General features: G+C 47.9%; 1 protein-coding gene across 6 annotated transcripts in view; it reads left to right on the top strand.

Moving 5' to 3' along the window:
* Positions 1-24882, top strand: part of TNIK (TRAF2 and NCK interacting kinase) — a 163142-nt gene that overhangs the window by 794 nt on the left and 137466 nt on the right. The gene's annotated exons all lie outside the window — the stretch shown is intronic.

The raw sequence follows: 24882 nt of genomic DNA, 5'->3' as shown, positions 1-24882 counted from the left end.
CCGTGCGACACGCGTGGACACGGGGATGGGGAGCGCGGAGCCGGCCATCGGGGTGCGGGAGTGGGGCTGCACCACCCCCACCCCCCAGACTCCGCTTCCCCGCACGGCGCGGACACCGCAGCCCATCCATCCATCTCCTGCCGGGCCCCTTCGCTCGGTCTCCTCGCCCCCCCACCCCGAAAATGAAGCTCGTCATGTACCCTTGAAATGTCGGGCTTGTCAAACGTGTCAGCCTCTGCGTGGGCTGTGGCCTGATGTCACCCCCGGTCTATTTTTCCTCTGACTTTCTTCTTTTTCCCATTTTCTTCATCCTTTTGGTCATAAGAACAGCTGGTTGGTGACGAGCACGGGGAGTCATGTAGAGAAGCAGCGTTTATCCGGGAGGCAACAGCGAGGCTGCTTCTCTCAACCTGCTGGCATAGATAAATAAGTAAAATTAAGCAGAATCCACTGAAGATTTGCACAAGTGTATTTTTAGAAATATTATTTGCTTCAGTGCAAGAAAAAAAAAAGGGAGTCTATCTTTATTCGCTCGCCCTACTTTCTTCCTGGTGAGTTTCTGGTTGATTAATAGTGTAAATGATTGCTCAGCAATACAGGGTGTAGATGGGATTGGAGCAGGGGAACCATCCGGCTTAAAAACAGACCTGGAGCTCTTGTTTCCTCTCTTTGGTGGAAGGTGCCTCGAGAGAGAGGTTGCTGAAGCCAGTGGAATTAATCCAGGAAAGCAGTATTGTTTTTTGGGGGAAGGGGGCCCCCTCCTTCTCCCCCAGCCCCTGAAAATCAGATTTTTTACTTTTTATCTTTTTAACATCTGTGTTGGGAAGTTCATCTGAACTAGGGCACCATGTCTTTTTAAAATTGTATCCACACACGCTTAGGGGATTTTTTTCCTGTGTTTGTGGCTTTTTAATAGCAATGCACACCAGATACAGTCAGGGTTTTGTTTTTGCTTTAGGAGGAAATGTACATTCCCTCCCTCCCCCTGAGACCCACCGGCAGCGCCTGGTCTGCGGTGCTGGCATATCAGGGAAACCAGAGACAAGGGGACCTGAAACGCCGACTGACAGTGGGGTGGGGGTGCCCGGGTGTGTGCCCCCCTCTGCCCAGCCGTGGCCACTTGGGCAGGACCCCAGGGGCCGCAGCGGGGCTGCCCACCTCCCCCTGCCTGCCCGGTGGTCTGGTCACTTGGACCTCTGCCCCCTCCCAAGGGGAGAGACCTGCTGTGGTGCTTTCCTGTAAATGATGAGAGGTGTGTTGGTTTGTAAGTGAGGCAAGAATAGGAGCTTAATTTGCCAAGGAATAGATCTTCTTCTAAACTAAGCTCTCTTAGCACTTAGAATAATTGTTAAAGGTCATAAATTCAGCAGAAAGGGCAAGAAGCGTGAATCATTCCACAGGGTCTGAATCAGAAATCAATAGTAAATTTGCTGCTTGAGCACAAAACATGGCAGGGAGGAGTAATACCTCAAGCCCTGCAAAATTCCATTTATTAGAAAAGAAGTGTCACATTGCTGCGGGTTTGTAGATGAGTCTGGATGGAGGAGACGTTGCTCTTGTGCCTACGTGTTTGAAGGGGTGAGGGATGGCTGTGTGAAATGCTGGGAGCAGGTAGTGACTCAAAATCTGGCGAAGGGGGTGATTCGTTCCTAGCAGTGGGGAAAGGAAACACTTGGGCCACTTATCTCCCAAGTTTGAGTCACCGAAATATTCCAGGAGGCTGGTTTTATGAACAGCAAGTGAACGTATGTAAAGAAGGTGGACCTTTGACTGCCAGTTCACTCTGTCCTTTGCTTTGGCTTCCCTACTTCTGTCACAAGGGAGGAAGGTGGATTTGCAGGATGAGAGCGTGCTGTTGAAGGCTGAGCATGGCTTGGCACAAGCAGAACCCTGCACACCATCATTCCTTTCAGCTTGCCTCTCCCCGCTAGCTTACAGGGTAGGATTTGTAGACCTGGGCTGAGAGGTAACATAGGAGGTAGGCGCTTCGGGTTTTGCCACACTAGTTTATCTTGGCTACGTAGTCGAGCTCCACCGCAGCAGTGCATGTGCTGGGCCAGGAACAAAGCACTGAATTCTGATTAAAATGCATGGCCTGGTGCATCGAGTAAGCACACTTGGGGCTGGCTCCTGCCTTCTTTGCGACACGTTTCTATCCATCATTGTGCACCGTGCTCATTGCCATGGTACCCAGGTGTCCCCGTGTCGGTGCAGAGGGCTCAGCGTGCGAGGAAAGGGCAGGGTGAAGCCGTGGACATCAGAGATATTCTTAAAATAGAGACCTGGTGGTGGTGCTGATAATGAGTATTGTTAATGTTGCAGAAAACTGCAATTTTAAAATGATGAGGCCATTGAACAGGTAGTGCTGCATATTATACTGACAAGGGGATAAGATAAACTACATTATAATGTTCTTTTGTACGGGCAAAGAGATATTTTTGCTAGTCCACTCAGCATGTTTAATAGCCGAATGACCTGGCAGCACTATTAGCAGAATAATGATTAACACGGGGATTTGCACAGGCTGTTGACGGGCACATTTGAGAAGCAGATTTTGCAGTAAAATGAGAGTGAGTGTGGGAAGGGATGCAGTGGGCCATGCTCTCTGGTGGTAAATGCACAGCTGATCCCAATAGGAGAGCAAGCAGAAAGATGGGGTTGGGTTTTGGGTTTTTTTTTTCACCACTTTTTTTTTTTTTTTTTTTCTCGGCAAATGCAAGAGCCTGTCATATCTTGCTGAAGGCAGTGGCCTTGATCCTTCTAAAATATTCAGGTCAATAGCTTTTCCTCTGCTGCATCCATCTGCAGGGCTGGGCCTCTGGCTGATCTACCAGCGGTGGCAGTGGGCTCTTCTGCAGTAGCTGCCACAGCTGGATTCATTTGCAGTGCTTTGCAAGGTGTGTGGGAGGTGATAAAAGCTCTCTGGGAGGAAAGCCTTTCTCAGGGAGCTGATAAAACCTGCGGGGTGGGACCGGCTTGGGGCAAGCAAACCCCCCTGCTCACAGCTGCTCCTTGTCTGCTTGGCAAGGGGCTTGCCCTGGGCTTGGGTCCCAGCTGAAGGCTGGGGGCTTGCAAGGCTCACCTGGGTTGTACAGCTTGGCTGAGGGTTTCCTGCAAGCCTGGGAATTTAAAAAGATACTTTTTGGGAAAGAAGTGATTGTTTTCTTCATGTACCTGGATGTTGGTTTTGTTTTAAACTCGTTAACAAAACGCAAGCTTTTGTTATTTACTTGAGGAAAGCGCTGACCGTGCACTCTCTGGAAACTGGATCCTAAAATCGTTAGTTGTTTTGGAAATGCCTGCCCTTTAATGCTCAGGCTTGGAGAGGAGACAGCATAGAATTAAGGAGCCGGTGGGTATTAGCTGTTGCTGGGAGGAATTGGATCAAACCCAAAAATGTCACTATTCTAGCTTTGCTTTGTATAGAAGTGAAGTTTCAGTGGCCATTTGTTTGCATTAGTTGATCACTGTCAATGAAGATAAAAGCTCTTATATTAAAAAAAAAAGGAAAAAAACCCTAAACCCCAAACACAAAACTCAAACAAACGTGCTGGCATCGTCTGTTTCCAGAACTTGATCAGTTTATGGCATATTTCAGCATCATTAAAGATTTAGGAGAAGTTCTAATGGGGAGTAAGCACTGCAGGCCATCACTCAGGAGCATTATCCTGGCAGCATTATGTTAGGTTTCTTCTTCCAGCACCTTTAAAAAAACCTCAACAGAATTTGGGCAGCTTTTGTGAAGGTCACCCTCTTTCTAAACAGAAAGAGGAACGAATTTGACTAGAGACTACTTCTGTAGATTAAAAAAAGACACAAAAAGCTTATTTATTTGCGCTGTGTTTTACATGATATGCTACCATGCAAAATTTGGGACATATCTTCAACAAATAATTATATATACCCGCAATTTCTTAGGACAGATGCTCTCTGGAGTCTTCCATCAGGGACTTTATCAGTCCTCTTCCAGTGTTATTCAGTGCATGTGTAAGCTGTGGACCATGACTGTGTCCATGTACTCTGTATATTTTTGAGCTTGCTTTTTTTTAAACTGTAAAACCTTGGCAGCACAATACTGGTGGTTGAAGCATCCCAAAGGGATGACAGTGTCCAATTCTAAGCCTTTTTTCTGCATCTTGCTTCCATTCCTTGAGCCAGGAGTGCTGATGGTGGTGCAAACGTTTATCTTTTGCACATGCATATATATTATTGTATGTGTGCTTATAAAAAGTTACCACAGAAACAAGGCTGTCTTCTGTCTAATCCTTCTGCATCATTGATTATTTTTTTTGGTTTTCACCTTTTGGAGTTGTGCAGCCCAGATGCTGCTGTTCTGTAGTTCTCCATGTGTCCTTCAGCACTGGTGCTGTGGTTACTCTTTCTTATCTTTGGAGATCTTCCACCACATGAAAGTGCATGGTGTTTTTAAAGGCAGGAAGAGTCTCTGTTCTCATTAGTGTTCCTGTGCTGGTCAGCCGTAAAAATGAATAATTTGGAGTGAATTTATAGCAAAACATATGTTTGGGGAGGTTGAAGTTTGAGCAGAAACGTTTTGTTGAATTGAGGTTTGGAGCAGCAAAGAGTATTTGATTGGTGTACATATTTAAAATAAAGTGTCTGATTTTTAATCCATGCAAGAAGTAGTTAAAAAGGAGAAGTTTTATCCTTGCTGTGTGAAGGCAGTTTTAGCTGCCAGGCCCTAGTAGATGTAGTGGTACAGTTTCCATGGGGTGAGGAGGGAAACAGTTTCCATTTGATCTTTATGTAAATCTCCACAAATAAGTTACCCAGCTAAGGAAGAGGTGTCCTTGGAAGTCATCATTCATGTGGGGCCAGGTCACATGAGAGCTGCTATCGCCTCCTGGGCTCCAGCTCTGAGCCGCTCTCTGCAAACCCTTGCCTGACTCAGTCTAATGCACCCCCAGTCACTTTGCAAGGGTAATGACAGACACCAGCGGGAGTTCTCTGCCTCTGACCTGCGCTCCAAGGACAGACTGTTGATCCCTGTCTCATTTCTTCATGCCACAAATATAAACGGGGAGAATCCTGTTAGATTTCCCATCCTTTCCCCGGTAAGAAGCTACCAACAGGCAAAAGGGTGCGTGGTGTGGAGGAGCAGCATCGGTAAAAGCTGTTGTGTCTTTAGGGTGGGGAGGATGGTGTTGAGGGTTCAGGACCTACCTCCTGAAGGCAGCTTCTCACCCGGGGATAGCCAGGAAACATACACACCATTTTCCCCTGGCTGCCACCTGCAGAAGAGACCAGGAGCGTTGTGGGGTAAGGCACAAACCCGCAGCAGAGCTGTACTGGGTCAGTGCCCTTCCCTCTCCTGGGGCTTTGGCTGACTCTTCCTCCCTGCTGGTGGCAGTTTTGGCTCTGGCTGCTCTGCAGGTGTCCTGCTTGCCCATAGGAAGCGTAGAGCCTCCATCACAGGAGGTTTCTGTTTACTGATGCTCAGGCATCTTCTTTGTTACCTTTCATGCAGCCATTAAAGCAGGCGGTGGGTCAAAACCCACTAGCCTAAGTCGTTGATAGCCCCATTAAATGAGGGGTGGCATTTCCCACTTATAAAGCCAGTAGCTTTGATTTCCATTCCCCTCCTCCTGTTTCTTATTGTCACTTTGAACCTGGGCTGCACATTGAAACTGACCGGCTGCATGCTCTGGGCTCAGTAAGACAGTTTGTCAGTGAGATTTGATGTTCTCCATGTAAATTGCTTGTGATTTCTAAAGGAGGATTGTCTAAGGAACACAGTCCTTGGGAGCCAGGGACTCCCCCTCTCTCTGCATTCCCCCTCCACAGGGGTTTCAAGAGGAACCCTGTGGGGGGCTGAGCATCCCCTTCCCGCAGAGGGCCAAGGATGCTCAGCACGTAGGGCCCCAGCCCTGGGGTGCTCCTGCAGTAGCTTGTTGGTGGAAGGAGAGGAGAAGCCACCAAGGTCAGAGAAACAGCGATAAGCCGTTTAGTCAGAACTCAGTTGTATCTCTCTGCATGCCTGACTTGATTTTGTAATGGCAAATCAGAAAACCTTCCTCCCCTTTGATCGAGAGTGTTGCTTTTCCATGTTAATTTTCTGCAGTGCTTGCCAGAAGTTCAAGGTTGTGTGTTGGTAGTAAATGACAGATGATTGTAATTGGGCAGGCAGCCCTGGAGTATCCAGATGCGTCTTGTGTAGCTGAGAACCGACATTTACCTCCTTCTATGCTAGGTGAGCAAACGGCGTGTCCTGCCCTGTGCTCAGCTGCCCAGCTACCCCGAGCGCAGCACAAGGCGTGCACATTGCTGCAGGTAACCAACTCTCATCTGCTACAGAAACCCTATTAGATATTAATGGCTTCATGTGAACACCACCGTCTCGCCAGGGAGCGAGACCTGAGCGGTTGACACGGTCCCATCCATCCTACACATACGCGCTCAGGCTGAAAACAACTGTGGCCTCTGGCAAGCGCAGTGGCCGCTTCGTTTGTGCAGTGGGCTGTGAACAGTGAGTTGCTCTTCTGAGTAAAGCCTTAGCAATGTGAGCTTAACATCCCCTCGGTTTTAAGTGCTGTCGCTGCAGCGAAGGTGGGTGGATGTGTTTCTGTTCATGTGAGTGCACGTGTGGTTTTCAGCTTCAGAGTGCGTGAAACCTTTTGTTACAGTTTTTGCTTGCTTCCTCCGGCAATGGCATTTCAGAGTGCAAAATGAAATAAATTGTTCTGAAAGCAGCGCTTCTTAGAAGCCAGGGATATTGGCTAGAGTCTTATGTTCCCCTCTAAACTGACAAAGAATCAAAAATTTAATTTGGGTGGCTGACACTTCCCCCCCTCCTTTTAAAAATTCTCTTCACTCCTAATTTTGAAACTCAGCAGGAAAAAGCCTACTGCCAGCTGAGTCATATGTTTAGTGCATGACAGAAGTGACTGTTTGGGACCATGCCCTTAATCTGCTGGATGGAGACTTCGGGATGCATTGGAGGCGGTAGAGCCTTTGCCGAGGAAGAGATCGCACAGCTTGAATCTAATAAAATGTGTCTAATAACCACTGTAGCATGGTACAGGAATACAAGAGATCAAAGCTTTGGAGGCATGCATTTTTGTAATTTGTGGGTCAGATCCTTGCAGGACTAATTGGGTGCTGTTTGATGTCCAGGCAACAATAGAAATCTCCCTGTAAATCAGTATGTATTTGCCTCTTCCTTTCTCTTTTGTACACAAGCATAAAAGCCTAGTGTGATTTTTTGAGATAAACTGGCAAAAGCGAAGGTACAGATCTCCCTGCCTCGCTGCCTTCTTTCTTAGATGTATTACAGTGTGGGCCATACAGCTGATACGGTGACCAAAACAACTGCGTTTACCCAGTAGCCGGTGGTCCCTCTAACGTGGGTGCTCCTGGAGCACTAAGCCTGCTGGTTATTGACTGCCGTGCTTCTGCTCCCCAAAGCATGAACCGAGGTGAAACCAGAGAAGAAGCTTTTTATGGGGCAGTTCATAGGATGTCCCTGGCTGTGGCTCGCTAGTCATGATACCAGGTGGTATCTCACCTTTGCAGGTGGTCACCCCCAAAACACAGCAAGTCAGATATGCTGTGTGCTCTGTGGGGGACACCTACGAAGTTCTTCTATTTTTTATATATGTAAATAATAATATGCACACAACATATATCCAGGTATAAAAAAATAAGCACAGATCTAGCCATCCTGAGTGGAGTTGGACAGCATGGTGGGCTCGTGTGCCTATGAATGACCCACCCTGTACCGGGTACATAGACCTTCTTCAAAACACAGGCCAAAATTTTTCCAAGCCACTCACATGGGAGATGTTGAATTAGCCATAGACATGTTATCACACCTGAAACCTGGCTGGAAAGGAAGGATTACAGTCCTTGAAATTAAGGTTTTGGTGTATGAATACTCACGGTAGGTGTTGGGGGGGGGGGGTGGGGAGGTGGAGCTCTCGTGTGTGTCTGTGGATGCTACTATTTTGGGAGGAAAGAAAGATGGGTGTGCAAGGAAACTGTATTCTTGGAGCAAGACCAGAGGGCAAGGCAACCAAATTGAAAGGGTTTTAAATGCATTTTCTGGCTATGCAGACAGGCTGTCTTCAACGCAATAAATCTTCAGCCTTTACGTATTGATTGGCTTCAGTAAATAGTGTGATGACTCTGCTCTCCTGTTGCTGTTCTGTGGGGATCGGTGTGTTACTATGGCTGGAGAGGCCGTAATAGCTAAATGGGATTCCAGTGGTGAGAGCAGTTTACAAATGCTCTCCAAAGTGAACCTTGCAGCCAGCGTGACTGTGTGTGACTGCTATAAATATAAACAGAGTGCTCTGCTGGTGACCGGGCTGGTAATGGCCGTGTTTTCTAATGGGCAAAAACCATGTTCCCTGCGCCAAGTGCCGTGCGGTGACTGTGCCCTGCCCTGGCAGGGATGCCATCTTCTGGTTCCCTGGTTGGGGAGCTGTGATGGGCGAGTAAAGGGAGCAGGAACGGAGCGGGGAGGCTGGGCTCCTGTTGGAACGTGGGGCTGCTTGGCTATGAAATGGGATGTGGCTGGAAATGCCTCCTTTTCTAGCCACCCTGCTCGTGATTGTAATAGGGTTTTTTTTTCAGTAGTCGTGTGTCACTGGGCATAGTTTGAAGCTCTTGGTGGTTTTTTGGTGTGGGGTGGGTTTTTTTGTGTTTTTTTGGTTTTTTTTTTTGTTTGTTTGCTTGTTTTGGGGGCGGGGCTTTGCCCCTGCTCTTGGAGGCAACACTGTGGTGTGGCAGCCCAAAGGTGGTTGTGTTTGAGCACTGGGCAAGCCCCAGATCTTTGGAAAATGGTCACGATAAAGTATGAACAGAGCAGGAGGGTGGCGGGGACAGCAGCTGGTTGTGTCTCTGGAGCAGCAGCGGGAGGAGGGATGGAAAGCTACTTTAGCTATTAGGTGCCGTAGCTGAAAACCCATCCAGAAGACTTCCTGCTGGCATGCTCATGTTTTGTGACAACCTGTTACTACACCATGGTGGAAAAGCTCTTCCAGAGGCAGTCTGGGCTGTGAGGTGAAATCCCAGGTTCCTCTGGAGATAGTGGATGGAGAGCTAGGCTAGAGCAGATGTAAAATTAGCATAACAATATGCCTTTAATTCAACTTGAAGGAAATAATTGAAGACTAGTTGTCACTTACGATGGTGACCTCTGCCAAGATGACTCATGCTGCAATATAATATGAGTCACTTGTTAATGATGGCCTGTTAAGGAGAAAGTGCCAAGTCCCGGTAACTTCTTCATTGTGCAATACAAAAGTCAGGATGAAGAAGGGCGTTCAGGATATTGTTGTCTAAAAATAGCTGATACTTAAGAGCACTGAAGCACCTTTACTTGCCTCTGGGGGACTCTAGCATGAAAAGGCAAAGGCCCTGAGTAGAAATGCTTCTTCTTCTTTAGCCTTGGTTTAAAAGAGCCACAGGACACGCTTTGTACCTCTCCTCCCCTGCCCTCTGTATTGATGTAGTGGGGACCCTGATAACTCTCCTTCCTGCCAGATGGCCCAACTGGCCGGAGGGCAAGTGCCTGCTGGTGGGAGGGAGGTGGGTGGGTGCTCAGTTGTGCGGTGAGCATGGAAAGCCATGGCCATCTCTGCAAAGGCTGCCCAGCAAGGAAGGTAGGAACGAGATCCTCCATGGGAAGGTCCCTGTGGTGCCGGCTGAAGACCCGCAGTTAGGAGCCTGGGGCTGGGGGAGTGGGAGGTGAAGAGCTAACTGTCTGTGGCCATGTCATGCCTGCAGTGAGGGCTTGGCCAGGCACAATGTGTCCGTGAACTCCTTGCCTCTGATATCTGCCAAATGGGTGCAGGATGAGAAGCTTTTTATGGCCATAAGGAACCTGTGGTGCTCCTGTAATTGATTTGAGCACATACTTGTTAATCATCTACCAGCTGCCTTAAATGCTTCCTTGTATTGGACTAGTTTTTTTCCCCTCAATAGATTAGGTTTTGCAATCCACAGAAGAAAGCAAGAGCCTGGTGCCAAGATGCTCGTGACCAGGGGCAGGAGCTCTCCAAGAAGTGATAGAGGGACTAGCTCCTGGGCTCAGCCTGGGAACCTGCGCTTTAGGCACGCTTTTCTCTGTCCCTTAACGTAGCAATGGGACAACACGAAGGTACAGCAGAGGGGCATCTTGCTCCTGGGAAAGGATTTCTAACTTTCAAAAGCCTGATGATTTTGTCTGTGGTCATACAATCCTGTAGAGTCCTGACACCAGAAGTTAACTTGAGAGGGTGGTAGTTTTTTTCTAGATCTCATAATTGTTGAGAAGCATGGAAAAAAGGCCTTCCTGAAAGATCATAATCCAAAGAACATATAGAAGACTCCATAGAGTTTGTTGAAAATTCAGAAGAAAAATTGGCAGTAAATACATGAGGCCATGCATTCTTTCTTCCCAGAGTGATGCACCACAACAGCTGGAGATCCTTGGGCAGCTTCAGCCATGCTCTTGTTTTCTCACCTCTCATGGGTGAGAAGCTCTCTACCTGCACCGTCCCTCACCTCTGCCATCGGCTTCAAGGTGTGTCTTGCCCTCTGGACCTTGCCTGTTTGCAGTCCAGACCAGACTGCCAGATCCTGCTGCCTTACGCAGTACCAGCGTGGCCCTCAAGGAGATAGGAGGATGGTGGTGAAGGGCTGTGGAGAAAGGTTGAGGCTTGAGGAGATGACAAGGGGTGGACCTGAAGGAGGAAAGCTTTGCACCCAGATATTGCTGTCAAGGCAATCTGAAGCAACCAAAGGACATTGAATGTACAAGGGTCGCGTTGCAGAAGGTCGGTGTGTAGTACCTTAGGAATAGATCTCTGAGGGGTGGAGGAACAGCTCTTCCCGGAAAGCAACTGCCAGCACAGTGGGAGCCAGATCTTCTATGCATCTTCATTTTGTCTTGCTCCTTTGATGATTATCATTTTCTTGAGCAAGTTCCTACCGCAGCGGCCCTGCTGCTGTGGCAGCTCTGGGGAGCTCTTGTCATGCCTTTCTTGCCATCGTTGTCAGCTTCAGCACCAGAGGGGACCCGCAGTAAGGAGGGGTTTTGCTCCTTGTTAGAGCAAACCAGTGCTTTTGGTTTTCACTGAGCAGCTGGATCCTGGGTGCCAGCTCCTCCGGGGGCGATCTCCAGACCGGCTCTTAGCAGTGGGGGTGTCCTGAGAGGACCATAGCTTATTTGCCATGAGTGGAGTTAGGGTTCCTATGTTGGGGTGGAGCAGTACAGGCTGAAGGGTGGCTGGGCTGCCTCTCCATCGCGTCTTACACGTGTTCAGACCTGGGAAGGCCAAGTGCCCTTTACATGGAGACCTGCGCTTCCAAGGTGTACCATCTCACAGCCTTTGAGAAGCAGGTGGAGTCAAAGCATTACACTTTTGAATAGGCAAAGGCTTTATCATGTGCTTCAAAGGGAGAGATGCCTTGTAGGTGGACAGACTGTACCCCCAAAAAAATGAAGTAGTATGGTTGACAAGGGAGACAGGGGCATGAGTTCAAAGCTGGAGTTGCTTTCTCAAGACCCTTTCACAATAAGTTGTGGTTTTGTTTTTGCCAGTTGACATGACCACTTCCGTGCTGCTGGTGTAAAGCACAGTGCCTACTCAGAGGAAATGTCCTCGAGAGAAGATGCCAGAGCCCTGCTCATTATCAGAAACGAGTAAAACTGCTCCAAGCTAATCTGGCTACCTAAAAATAGAAGTGGTGTTAGGGGGAGGGACTGTCTTCTATGTTCATTTGCCCTTGATTTTCATGACATTTTGCTGTTCTATATTGTGTGTCTTGTAGGGGAGACTGTGTGTCCTGGTCACACTGGAGCAATTCATGAGAGCATGTGCTCATGTCAAAAACCATCGGGGAGGAAGGCTGAGCAGCTTGTTCAGGATTTAGCAGTTAACTTGCAAAGTGCAGTGACTCAGGTTTATTCTTCTGTTCTCCAGCTCCTTGTAGGTTCACAGCCTCTGCCTTGGTGTGATCTTGAAGCCGTCCCTGGGGCAGGTCTGAAGAAGCCCTGTGACTGGTGGTGAGGCTGGGGGGTTGGGAGGGTCCCAGGTGCTGTGAGGTGGTGGGAACAGGGGGCATCTGTCATGTGCACCTTGCCAGGGTCATGCCTCGATTGAAGGCTGCAGTATCTGCTTTGCGATTAAGGGGAGAAGAAAAAATCACCTATGAGACTTAATTACTGTGGTGTTGTTGTTATTAAGCATTTAAAACCCAGGTTTCATTACTATCTTGTGATATCAGCATTTATGTTCTTTTAGTATTATGCAAGCAGCTCACCTTGTGATCATGAAGTACTGAAATGTGCTTTCTAATGCTTACCCTCTGTTTCTCAATAAGACCATAAAACCTCTTCTGCTTTCCGTTAATTATGGAACAATAGGACATTTCTCTTCTCTTTTAAACAGACCTGAGCTTTTTCTTGGGGGGTTGTTTTTTTTTCCCTCTTCAAGTTCTTGGGCCAGCTGCTCCTCCGAGACTTTTCTGGTCCATGTGGCTAGACCACGGTGGACAAACCTTCTGCCCTTCAGTGCACTGTCGTTTGCCAGTCAGGAAGAAGCAGGAGGTTTGTAGACTAATTGTAGGAGCAAAGGTCTTGCTGTACTGGAGCAGTCCCAGCTGGTGCAGTGGCTGTTGCTGGCCCTGATGCGGTCAATGCGATCTACCTACAAGGTTAGCTGAGGCAACTGGGAAAGATGGCAACAGGTCCAGACGGGGTAACCTCCTTCTTCGCCAAAATAGCTGAAATACTACCTTGCTTGTTGATATTCAGTTGTTTTCCAACTAGAAGCTTCTCTTTGACCCCAAAAGAAGCCTGTTCTGCACCCCACCAGGAGTGCTTGGCGTGCCCCAGCCAAAGGCTGCTTTGCCAGGAGCTGTGCGGTAAGCGAGGCCCCGTGAGCTGAGCTCTGGTTTTCTCTGTCGGAGCATCTGTGTGGGTCTGGATTTTCCCCACCGCGGCATCCAGCTTTTGTAGGACAGTGAGAGTAGATTTCTAGCTTTTCTTCTATCAGTCCAGTTCTGCCACTCAGCGGCATGTAGAGCCGGGGTGGGAGGGGGAAGGGTATCCTCTTCTGTGGTGGTGTTGCCTGTGGGTAATTCACAGGTGACGAGCTCAACGTGGTGGGTTCTCTTGATGCTTTGTTGGAAGAATCTTGCATTATTTCCTTGACTTACAGAGACCCAGAATTTAATCTTTCCTCTGAGCTTTCTCAAGAAGAAAGAAACTGTTGAGTTTTTTCTTCCCTGTAGAGGAAAAGAATTAAAATGTTTCTCTAAGCACAGATGTGGTTCAGTTTGCCTGAATACACTGAAGAGGATGTCTCCAGGCTCCATGACCAGCGCTGCTTCTCCACTCTTTCATGCTTTGCTTTAGGTACACATCTGGAGATGCATAACTCTTTTCAGATGCTAATGAGGAGTTTATAGATAAGATCCCCTGTGAGGAAAGGAATGCTAGAGCAGGGGAAATAAAGGTGAGGAGGGGTCAAGCATCTTCTCTAAGATTCACTTACAGGCAATGCAGCCCTGGCAGGAGTTGAGAGTAGAAGTCAAACCCTCTGGCCTTTATCCTGTGCTGTTGCCATTAAACTATGCTTTTCTAAGATTAGATAATCTTTGGGTTTGGTGTCTGCAAGACTTGATGAGCAAATTCCTTTGAATAAATGCTTTTCTTGTATACTTGCCAACAGAGAATGAGGTTTGGGACATGAGGGAAGGGAAATAACTTGCAGGTGTCAATTTTCAGGAGGTAAATGGGGAGGTAATACTCAACAGGTTAGAGTCCTTGGAAGGACTTGGTGGTGAGGATCACATCCTGCATCTGTGTTTCGGTGGCAGCGATAGGGGGAACCCAAGGTGTGAACATACCGCCAGCAGTCTGCCACGAATTTCAATATTACTGAACAGTCTGGAGCTCCGGCAACGGTGAGACTTGGCACTGGAGTTGGTTTGGGGTCTGGTATAGACGCTAAAGGCAACAGGGTTAACTTCATCTGAATGTTGGGGTTCCTGATGGATGCAGTTGCAGAACTGTAAATTTTCTTACCGTGTGAATTGTAGTAGCACAGTATTCAGTGTCACCCTGATGGAAAAGTCCGTTCTGGCTTTAGAGCACTTGCAGTCTGGGGAAACACTGATAGCTGAACTGGTTTCCCAGCATAATATTCCTTTCCAATACATCAGGTCTTCAGAGGAGGAAAGGATTACAAGGGCATGTTTGTCTTATAGTAATTTGTCTTCCTCGCTGTAGCCTGGGGCTGTAAAGTGGACCGGAGCTCAGCTGAGCACGCACCGCAGCTGGCTTTCAATAAAACTGCTGCAGCTGCCCTCCCTTCTGCCCAGCAGAGGTGGTGATGGGCCAGCTGGGTCTGCTAGGTGGGATGAGGTGATGCTGTCGTGTGGGTGCTGCAGACAGCTCTGAGGATTTAGGGTGGCCTGGCAGAGTTTGTTACGCTATTTGTTTTACTTTCTGAGACAATGTATTGCTGAAACTCTTGCATGGATTTGATTTCTGGTTATGAGCATCCTTATCTGCTCCTGTAGCCATTAGCTCTTTGTCTTGCCCACGTGGGAAGCTGTAAGTTACTTCGTCCGATAAGGCTTTTCTTATCAGCTCTGACGTTTGTTGTGTAGAAATATTCTAGGAACTATAAAAAAGGGGCTGGAGCTGGGAATTGCAGCTGAGGTGTTACGCTTCCCTGCAGAGACCAGTGAGATGTCAATGGGAAGTATGAATCTCTCCATGCGTCAGGCCAGGGTTGAGTTTCTTGGTTGTGTATCATGTCTAGAAAAAGAAGCACATGTCCTGAGGTTTCTTTTCCTTTCCTTCCTTACTTTGTGCAGCATCATCAAAATGTTTTTTTGCCTTTTAAACTCATCAGCCTGCTTGTGAAATACTCAGAGAAGCTTGGGCTGAGTTTGCATCACTGTCAGTGGGTTGCATCTTTTTGGAGCGGCTTTGATCTTGCTTACTCCGTGCTGAGTAATTTACACTCCTCTCACATGAGCAGCAGCTTCAATGGATATGCCGCCCTCTGAGAGTCTGGCCTTGTAAGCTCTCTCAGTTTCTCCTAATGGTAAGCATTTAAATGGTATTAAAGCTGCTTATCTGAGTGTTGTGCTTTTTTAGAGTCATTAACACCTCTGCAAAGAAAGTGTAAAACTCTAGTAAGGCAGCTGGTGGCACTTTGCAATGGTTTGAATGGTTACCCCCGTGTGCCGGTGCTGGTGAGGGTGTTATGGAGGGGTGGTGGTGGTGGCTGCAGTGCCTGCAGGTGCAGAGCTGGTGCTCCCATGGATGTTGAGGATCACCCTTGGGAGGTGTTGTTCCCATTCGGGGGGGGGGGGGGGTGGAATCGAAGCTCCCTTCTGGTGTGAGATCAGGCACCTCGAGTATTTATTGGTGCGGGCTGGGTTGTTCCTTCTCACCCCTGTGATTCCCCAGGGGCCAGAAATGTCCATCTCAGCATGTTTGCTGTATCTCATTTAATGGCACATTTCAAGTGATGTTAGCAATTTTCTTCTAAAGGATCTGTGCTATTCTGTTACCTTTACAAGGAGGCATTGATGTGCAAGGGTGATCCTGCCATGAAGCTGTCAAAAAAGGGGGGGGGGGGGGGGGGGGGGGGGGGAAGCTGGCTTTGTTCTTCACCTTGAACGTTGTCCTGTGCAGCAACAGTGCTATAGTGGTTTGATCTTCTTTGGGGCAACTGAGAGGTTCCACTCTTGCTCTCATTGCTTGGTCTGTTGAGCCAGTTTTGCTCTGTACTAAGTAACGGGAAATTATTATGACTAACGTTAGGCTGGTAGAAAAACTAATAGGAGTGAATAATAGCACAAGATACATGGAAATCAACATTTTTCTCCTTGGAGGCTCTAGATGTAATCCACTTAATATTCTGTGGAACACAAGATTAATTTTCTTCAGCATAATGTAGGCGAGGGCTTTTCTTTTTAGTTTGCTGGCAGAGGCACTGCTGCATTGCTAAAGCTGAGGGCAGGCGATTAGGAGGGGGGGAAGGATGCTGACCCAACTTCCAGAGAATTCAGAAATGGCAAAATCTGGGTAGAGGAGATTAAACTTGTGCCTTGCTGGCAGGACTTTTCTGCAAGAAGTGTGGCTGGGAGTGGGTGTCTTGCACTGGGATGGCCCTTGTTGTGTTTGCTCATCAGGCTTTGCTGTGTGGTAGGGTATCTTTCAGCTGTCTGGAGGTCTAAAATGCTGGGGAATGGATCTGATTTGCTAGGGCTGTGTGGTGAGACTCTCCTGGTAGGCTCCCAGTGCAGAGCCGGCATCTGCAGCATATGGAAACAAGCTCCAGCCTTGCACTTGTCCTCCTTCACAACATACCTTTGCTGTGATTTAAACTTGCAGAACTGCTAAGCTTTGTAGAGGTTCCTTTAAATTAATAAAGCAAACCCCCCATTCTTTTTATTTCACAGGATGGAAAGAATGCAGTGACTTGCCAAGCTTAAAGAGGAGTAGATACAGCAGAAATAAATAAATCAAGCTCATTTATTTTAAGTTGATTAATCTGATATGTTCATAGTTTTCTAAAATAAAGTCTAGCACCAGAGAGTTTAGCAAATCAAATAACAATAACAGCAATTGATTTAGAAACAGTTACAAATGTTTCCCATCCCTACACCCACATGATTAATCTCACCACTTACGACTGAGGGTCAGAACCTGCTTGGGGATGTGCCCTTGTCTCTGTGGGGTTGGAGAAGGTGGACCTGAAGAGCTGACCCCATGCCTGAGAACGGGGAAGGACTGTGGGCAGCTGGTGCGTGCGGGGCTCCTGGGGCACTGTGTGCCTGCAGGAGGGCTTGGTCTGCTGTCAGGTGGGATTTCTCTGATGAAAATCAAGTAGTATGGGCTCTGCCATGTGCTTTATTTTCCTATTTCATACTGGTCTTCAGCGGGCTGGTGCCTGTGGTCTTAGAAGACTTGTTTTGCTGCTATGCGCATGTTGTGTTAATGTTTCCAGCCTGCTTGTGTGAGCTAATAAAAACCCTGGAGCTCTAGCAAAGAGCATTTTGCTACGCAGAGGCCAGATAATGTCACAGCTGGCTCCAGGGAGCAGAGCTAGCAAAGAGCTCCCAAAGCAGGGAGGTGTCAGGGGCTGTAACGTGACGGGGAGCTCAACTGATCTCGTAAAGCAAAAGGTGGTGGCTGGATTTACAGGGCATCATGGTGACTGGCAAAGCAAAACCAGCAGATCTTCCTGGGCTGCCTGTGTGAGGAAGGTCCCTCTGCTCAGCCTTAGCTAAGTGCTATTCTGATGCATATATCAAATGAACTAACTAAATAGGCCTCGCCCCCACCCTGAGTTTAGTAATTTGGGGCACTGGGATATGAAATAAAAAGCATCTCCCTGAATTTACAGGAGTGTTTCACAATGTTAAGAAGCCACCAAGAAACATAGAAGTCTTGCTATGGGAAATTCTTTACGACCTGACAAAAAATTCTTGCAGATCACTTTAGCAACTGTGGATTGTCCCTGACTTTCAGGCCATCTTTTTGGCATGCATCAGGCAGGAGCTTGCTTTTTGCTGTGGGACCTTGTTTCCCCCCAGCTTAAGTTAGCGTCTGTCGAGACCAAACCTCCAGCCTCCCTGCCGAGTCTGGCATTTCAGGAGGCAGCCTGTGAAATGTAGGAAAAAGGTGAGAAGCCTTCCCTCCCCCTGCCCTACAACTTGTTAACTCTTGGGTTCGAAAGGTCTTTCCAGATACAAGACATGCCAATTAACATGTATTTGGTATTCTTTTAAATACATTTGCTGTTTTGTCAAGACAATTCATGTAAAGACCTGTTTATAGTGCATGGTTTGGGGAGCTTATTGAATATAGTTGTGGGTTTTTTTACAGTCTTATCTTGCAGAGGTTGGCAGCTAGTTGAATGCTCAATAATTTGGTGTGATATGCTCTACAAAATATCCTTTTTTGGGAAATGCTGCTACCAGAGAGTTTCCTGATCCTCTCCTGCTAACCACCGCTTGCAGAGCCAGGTGAGGAGCTGATGACAAGTGCGGGCTGTGGGTAAGCTCTTCAGAAAGCACTAAACCAGCTGATAACTCCACCTTCAGATAATCTGTGAAAATTGGACTGGTGTAAGAGAAACTCAACTGAATCCAGTAGGGAGGTGATGTTTCTCCAGACACACATATAGGGACTCTGTCTTGTTTTCAACAAAATGTTAAAAAGTAATGGAAATCACTTAAAGATTGCTTTGCCTTTTTTTTTCTTCCCCCCCCCCCCCCCCCCCCCCTTCTTTTTTCTTCTATATGCATCTGGAAGTGAGATGCTCTCCCATTTTAAGACATTCCTCTGGCTGCAACTCTCCCGACAAGGAAGCAGCAAGGCTGTCCTTTCTTGACAGAGGCAATCTCGGGTGGCTTACTTCTTCCCAAGTGGCAGTGGCTTGGAAAGAGGCAAGCTGGCTTCGGGGCTGTCACACCTACAGGCATCCACAGCCAACACCACGGATGTGACCTGCAGTTGGAGTCTGAATTTTTGCCTGCGTGCAAGAGAGGGCTCTGGTTTTGGTGTGAGCTTGGCATCAACCTTCCTTTTCAAAGCATGCCTCTAAGAGTGGGATGTTAAGAGCCTGTAGTTCCCGAAGCAGCTGCTTTGGTAAGTAATTAAACCAACTCCTCTGAGACCCCACAAACCTTTGACAGCATTTACTAGTAGGTAGTAATTTCAGCTTGATGCAAACGTTTGCTGGCTGAGGTGAGGCTCTTTATTTCTCAGAGGGATGAGATCTAAACATTTAGGAATAATATCTTATTGGTCTGAAACTGCAGATAAGTGACTTACAGTGAGGAGAGTGTCCAGCTGCTGTGCTCTAATTGATGTCTGCATCCAAAGAAGTGTGGTACAATACTAGTAGTGACTTTAGATCTTCTGGGGACTATAGATACGATTTATAATTGGCACTGTAGCTTTTTAGAGACACTGAGCTTAGCCAAGTCTTTTATAGATTCTCCTGTTGAAGTTGTGTGCTTGAATTAGACGTGTGTTGAAGTGGCTGATTTGTACTGAGGCTGCATTCATCTAACACAGCACTGAAAACCTCGGGGTTCACTTAGCAGTAGTGCTTTTGCTGGTGCTTCTGGGCTGATTGACTTCTAGCTCTTCTAGATGAACAGCCTTCTGTGAATTGGAAGGAGGGCTTATCACACAGCTGCAAACAATTTGTGGAATCTGTCCTGGCAATCTATGGGATGTGCTGTAGAGGTTTAAAAATGAGAGAGGGTTGTCTGATTTGGAGGGAATCCAGCTTCATTTGAAGGGTTGTCTTAAGGATCATTGAATATCTCAGCCTGCATCTTCTTACTGTGGTGAGACTCGTGGAGGCCAGATGTTGATCTTTATTACCTTCAAGTCAAAACTCATTGCCTCGTGGTTAAGTCACATCAGGATGAGATGGAGTCGCCTTGTTGCTAGTGGTTCTTAGGTCAGGCTTTTGAAGGAATGGAGAGGAGGCTTGGACCCTTCTTTTTTCGATGAGCATGTGTAGCTTGTGGATGGCGCTTCCTTAGGCTGGGCTGCTTCAGCCTACCCTGTTGAGTGAAGGTTAGCTTTATATTTGTCAGTGTAGTCATTGTTGTCCTCTCCTGGTATCACTGCTGCATCTTGGGCTGTGGGACCCTCTGTCTGCAGTGGTACAAATACATCATCTTGGTTGAGGAAATCTTTGCTTCCAGGTCTGCACATGCTCTTTAGTGCCTTGGAGCTCCCATGTTTCATATTTGTGGAGAGTGTACAGAATGGCTGCTTTTTCTATTGACGTGGTAGGAAGGAGCAACTAAACCAGAAGAACTCTAGTTTTGTGTGTGCAAGTGCTCGTCTGCGAGCAGGACATCTGGAATAGTCGATATATTGTAGCTTCAGTGGCTTGGCCTCAGCAGGACCAAGTGGGACTGGGCTGCCTGTCTGCGTGGGGGATGTTTTACTTTCCTTCCCTCAGTAGTGGTGCTGGCTATATGTTTGCTGGGTGGCAGCTACAAATCCACACTTGTGTCTTAAATTGAACAGGTAATAGTTGAAAAAGTAATCTAGCTTCATTGACTGAAAAGCTCAATGTGGTGGTTAGTTATTATTTAATTTTTCTGCTGCCAGCTGTTGGCAGGTCTTCACATTTTGGGTGGGAAAGAGATGCATGTTTGGTGACGGGAGCCTCATTGCAACAAGAGACTAGGGAGAGGAGTGTTGGAGACCCAGGGCAGCTGATTTGCGATTTAGGAAGAGGAGATGGGCAGAGGAGCACAGAAGTGTCTCTCAGTAGGGGCTGGAGGAACAGCTCCTTGTGATATGCTGAAGACGAATGGTTCAAATAGATTTGTAAACAGGCTTCTCTCAGCTGTCAAGTGGAGAAATTTTTCTTCTGTTAATAACTTAGCCTTGACAACAGTTTTTCTTATGTTGTATAAGAGTGTTGTTTCTTGAACATCTTCGTTTAAGATACAGAGCTGGGTGTTTGGGGGTGAGGGAGGACAAACTGCTTCTTCAAAATGAAAACAAAACCCTCAGCAAGTTCCTTATTACTCTTCCAAGTAGAGCAGCTTGTATTGCTTGAGTAGGCAGGAGGTGCAGTGGTAGATGGCATTGATGATAGCTTGTCTTGTGAGTCTCTGGATGGGTGGGCGAAGGAGGGGAAGAGTACCAAAGCTAGGAGAAGACGTGAGATTAAGCAATCCCTGTGAGGGCTGAATAGCACCCAGTAGTCCAGCCTGGTTCTGCTTCGTTGCTTGGCTTATACCTGAAGCAGAATATCTCAAAAATACCTGTGCAGCCTCTTGAGGTTTTTTGCACTGCTTTAATTAATGGGCAGGCTTAGGGCTATGTATGTGTGAAGGAAAGGTAGTGCTTGAAGCTCAAAAAGGTAATGCCCCCAGCCTCTGTTTCTGGAAGTTCCCAGTGATTTGGTTAGTATTTCATTGTCTTGGCCTCTGCCTTCCTGCTTTGCTTGCTGTTGTCTGCAGTTACATTAGCAATCCTCTCCTGGCTTGTGCGGTCCATCTTCGTATGACTCATGGGGCTGTTAACTAGAAGTGCCTTAGAGATGGAGACAACTAGTTGATTTATTAAAAAGCAACTGTGTCTTCAAGTACTCTTCAAACCACTCCATTTTTCTTTGAACTATGTGCCATTTGGGGTAGCTTCCCCAAGGCGGTGTGGACCTTGGGGGTTTTGGTGGTTTTTTTTTTTTTTAAATCATATGAGCGCTTCAGTTTTTTCTGTAGAAGCCGATGTAAAAAGTATGGCAAAATGAGTGAGCTGATGTGTCTTCAGAAGGAATAGCAGTTGACTTTGTAAGGCTTGAGATTACTTGGGTCCTGAAGCTTGGGAGATATGCCCGGCTGTCTACAGAACTTCTGACTTTGCTAACATGAAGGATGGCTTCACAGAGTGTGGCCCAGCTCGGGTGTTTGGCCTTGGGAAACAAAATCTGGGCAAGTATATAGTATGTGAACTAAAGGCTTGATTCTTATACTCGTTCCTCATAGAGATGTTTTGCATGACCAGAAATATATGACCCTGATGACAATTTTAAGTATCGAACTGTACTGCTGAAGGGCTTTTCTGTCTCTCCAGCATTCTTTGTGAAGCCTTTCTCATGCTTTGAATGAATGATCTTCTTCTGGTTGGAGGCTGATGGAGTTAGAAGACTCTACTTTCTCCAGGCAGTTGTGTACATACGCTACATCACAAGACAACCTCTTGTGTTGGGAGTGCTGCCCCTTGCCATCATGCCAAGCTGTGTGATGCTGGGTGGGATTACAGTTCTCCTGGCTGTCTGCGTGCCGTGGCATTGCCGTTAATTTACAAGATCCAACTGTTTGGGGAAGAATGACCCTTTGGTGCTTCCCAGTGCTGGAATCTTTCCTTGTGACTGCCAGGGCTTGTCTAAGCAGAGGCATCTGCATGCAGACAGAGCTCGCTGGGTCTAGTACTGAGGGTCATGAGTAAATGGCTTTGTAAGCCTGCCTTGGTTCTTGAGGATGCCTGATCAGTTTAATGGGATCTCCTGTTGAGGCTGTTTTTATTATGGAGCTGTAAGGCAGAGGCTCATAAAATCCTGATGTTTGGGAACATTAGTTGCACAGGCTTTATTCTTAATGGAGATTAAAAAACCTGCTCTCTTAGTGCCTTTAGCTAACCAGTGCCTGGGGATGCTCCTCTGTTACTGACCCATGACTGTGTGCTGCCTCCAGTTATGCAGTGCATTTTCCTTTCTCTAGGGTTATAACATTTGCTTAATGACTGGTTATCTCCGTGATTTTTGGCTGGAAGTTGTCATTAGTTGCTGAGAACTGGGGGACTAAGTGCACGATGATTAGAGAGGCTCTGATCTCTCATTTCCCCTCCCGTGCGTTCACAGCAATCGTAGTTTAATTGGTGTGCCCCTCAGTTCCCCCCCGCACATCTCTCCACTGTCTCCCCATGTAATGCTTTGTTACATACCTTTTGCATGGGCTAGAAGGGGGGAAAATGAGGCTCCTTCAAGGAAAACAAGCAAGTTTGGTGTACAGACTGTGTATAAATGCTTCTTGTGTTTGGACATCTGCATGGTTGTGTTTAAGGACAGGTAACTGGTGATCCGCGAACTCAGTGATCACCATAGCCAGCACCGATACATACCTGCAGCCCCCAACCCTTAGCTGACTTGGCTCTGGATATGGATATTCATAGAATCACAGACTGGTTTGGGTTGGAAGGGACCTTAAAGATCACTGAGTTCCAACCCCCTGCCCCGGGCAGGGCCACCTCCCCCCAGCCCAGGTTGCCCCCAGCCCCGTCCAGCCTGGCCTTGAGCCCTGCCAGGGACGGGGCACCCACAGCTGCTCTGGGCAGCCTGGGCCAGCGCCTCCCACCCTTGCAGCAAAGAGAGTACATTTACTCTCTAAATAGTCTCCTCAAGCAAAGTGTTGGCTCTTTTGTGCCTTGGACTTATTGAAACGTCATGGTTTAGGTGAGGACATCTTTCAGCTTTAGTCCTGCGGGGTCTGGGTTGGGCAGAGCTGAGTGGGTTTTAACCAGGAGCGTGCTCCTGCTGTGAGCCCTGCTGCTGCGTGCTCGATGCCGATAAGTCCTTCAAAAGGGATGCCTGTTTTGTTGCTGAAATTTGGATACATCCTGCTTTATCATCCACATACAGAAGTCCCTTTTCTGATAATGCAGCAGTTTGAAATACAGTGTTTATTGAAATAAAGTGGACTCTTTTTTTCTTCCCCCCCCCTCCCCCCCCCGGTATTGCCGAGAAAGATGATGCTCTTGCCTTGTTCTATGTCTCAGACGGGTTTTAGCCACTGAGACTTTAGTACCATTGATTTTCCTGGGAGGTGAGTGAGGAGCATAATAATTTCCCACTTGAATTTGAGCCTGTCCTGGCTGCAGCTGTGGGAGCCAGATCAGATCCCGGCACGGGAGAGCTCAAGTGCCAGCCTGCCCCTGGACGGAGGACCACTGGGTCTGCGCAGCCCTTGCATGGGTGCCACTGTGTAAAACATTTCCCATCCCATGAGCAACTGAAAGATCCACTTGTTGAGTGTTTTTCTGTTGCTTTATGAAGAGCCACATGCCTGAGTTCACTCGAGTTGTCTTCTGGCACAAGTACTGAGTAACTCATCCTCCTCAAGGAGGCTTTGTGTGCGGTGGCGGGCGAGTGGCCGTGCCAGGGCCGGTTGCACCTTCCTACAGAGAAAGCTCCAGCTGGGCTCTTCTGGGAACAGGGTGCTGAGCCCATACCACCCCAGAAGGCTTACTCTTTCCAAACTAAAAATAAGCTTTTTTCTTTCCTTAGCAGGAAATGGTCAAGCTGTGCATCACTGCAAGTCTAAAAATGGGAATAGCTGGTAGTAGGTGATGAGCAAATGTCCATTGGCATCCCTGCAGCTCTGCAACCCCAGCCTGCCCCTGCCCTGCCCACCCTTCTGGAGCTGGCTGGCATGGGGCAGTGGGTGCTGCTGGCCCCCACGGACCCAGGACGAGGTTGTCATTTCTGGTGGTTAGAGCTAATGTGGTCTGAAATCAGCCCTGCCTCGCTGCAGCATGTGGGTGTAGGGGTCTCCTGAACACATCCCCAGCTGGCGCTGGGTTTTGCCTCTCCTGCGTTTCTGCTCCCCTCCGTCGTTCGGGCAGGCTGGCAGGGAGGAGGGAGGGACCCCACCTTGGGGGTGTAAGGGCTCTCCGCAGAGTCCTGGTGCTACTGCAACCATACAAATACTTTTCTGCACGAAGGTGATGTAGAGCTAAAATTTATTTGTGGGTCTGTCTTAAATGCTGTTCCCCACGCCTCCCCACCCCCCGTTTTTAACGGTGCATCTTCTCCTAAACTAACAGATTGCCTCAATTATTTCCTTTGTATTTGTGGGCTTGTTATTTAGTCCAGATGTTTTTGGTTTTAAAAAATAATAATACAGTAGTGCTTATGAAGGCAGTCCGTGGTGTGGGAGGAGGTGGCTGCTGTAGCAGGAGGGTTGCAGCCTCACTGACCGCATATCCCTCTTGGATGGGGGAGAGGGCATCAGCAGAAGGTGATAGGTGCCAGGCTGGAAGCAGCTGTCTGTAATGAGCTTTGAGGCCACCCCCAGCCAAGTGCAACCCAGCACGCTGCCGTGATCTGCAGCACGGGCTATATTTGGTCTGAGATTACTCCCTGCCTGGCCCGGATTGGTGCTGGTCGGGGCTCTGCAGGGTGGATTTCTTTTCCCCTGGCTAACACAAAAGCCCCCGTGCAGTGTGCCACTGTATTTTCCTCCCTCACTGCCCATTCCTGCTTGAGCTGCTGTCACGACACTCGTACCCTCCTGAAGCATCTCAGCAGGGACTTTGCAGGGTGGAAGGTGCAGAGTGTGCCCCTGATCCCAGGGACAGATTATTCC

The sequence above is a fragment of the Falco biarmicus genome, chromosome 13, assembly GCF_023638135.1.
Source record: "Falco biarmicus isolate bFalBia1 chromosome 13, bFalBia1.pri, whole genome shotgun sequence".
Classification (NCBI taxonomy): Eukaryota; Metazoa; Chordata; class Aves; order Falconiformes; family Falconidae; genus Falco; species Falco biarmicus.
Note: the sequence above shows the minus strand (reverse complement) of the source record. Positions and strands in the feature narration are given on the sequence as shown.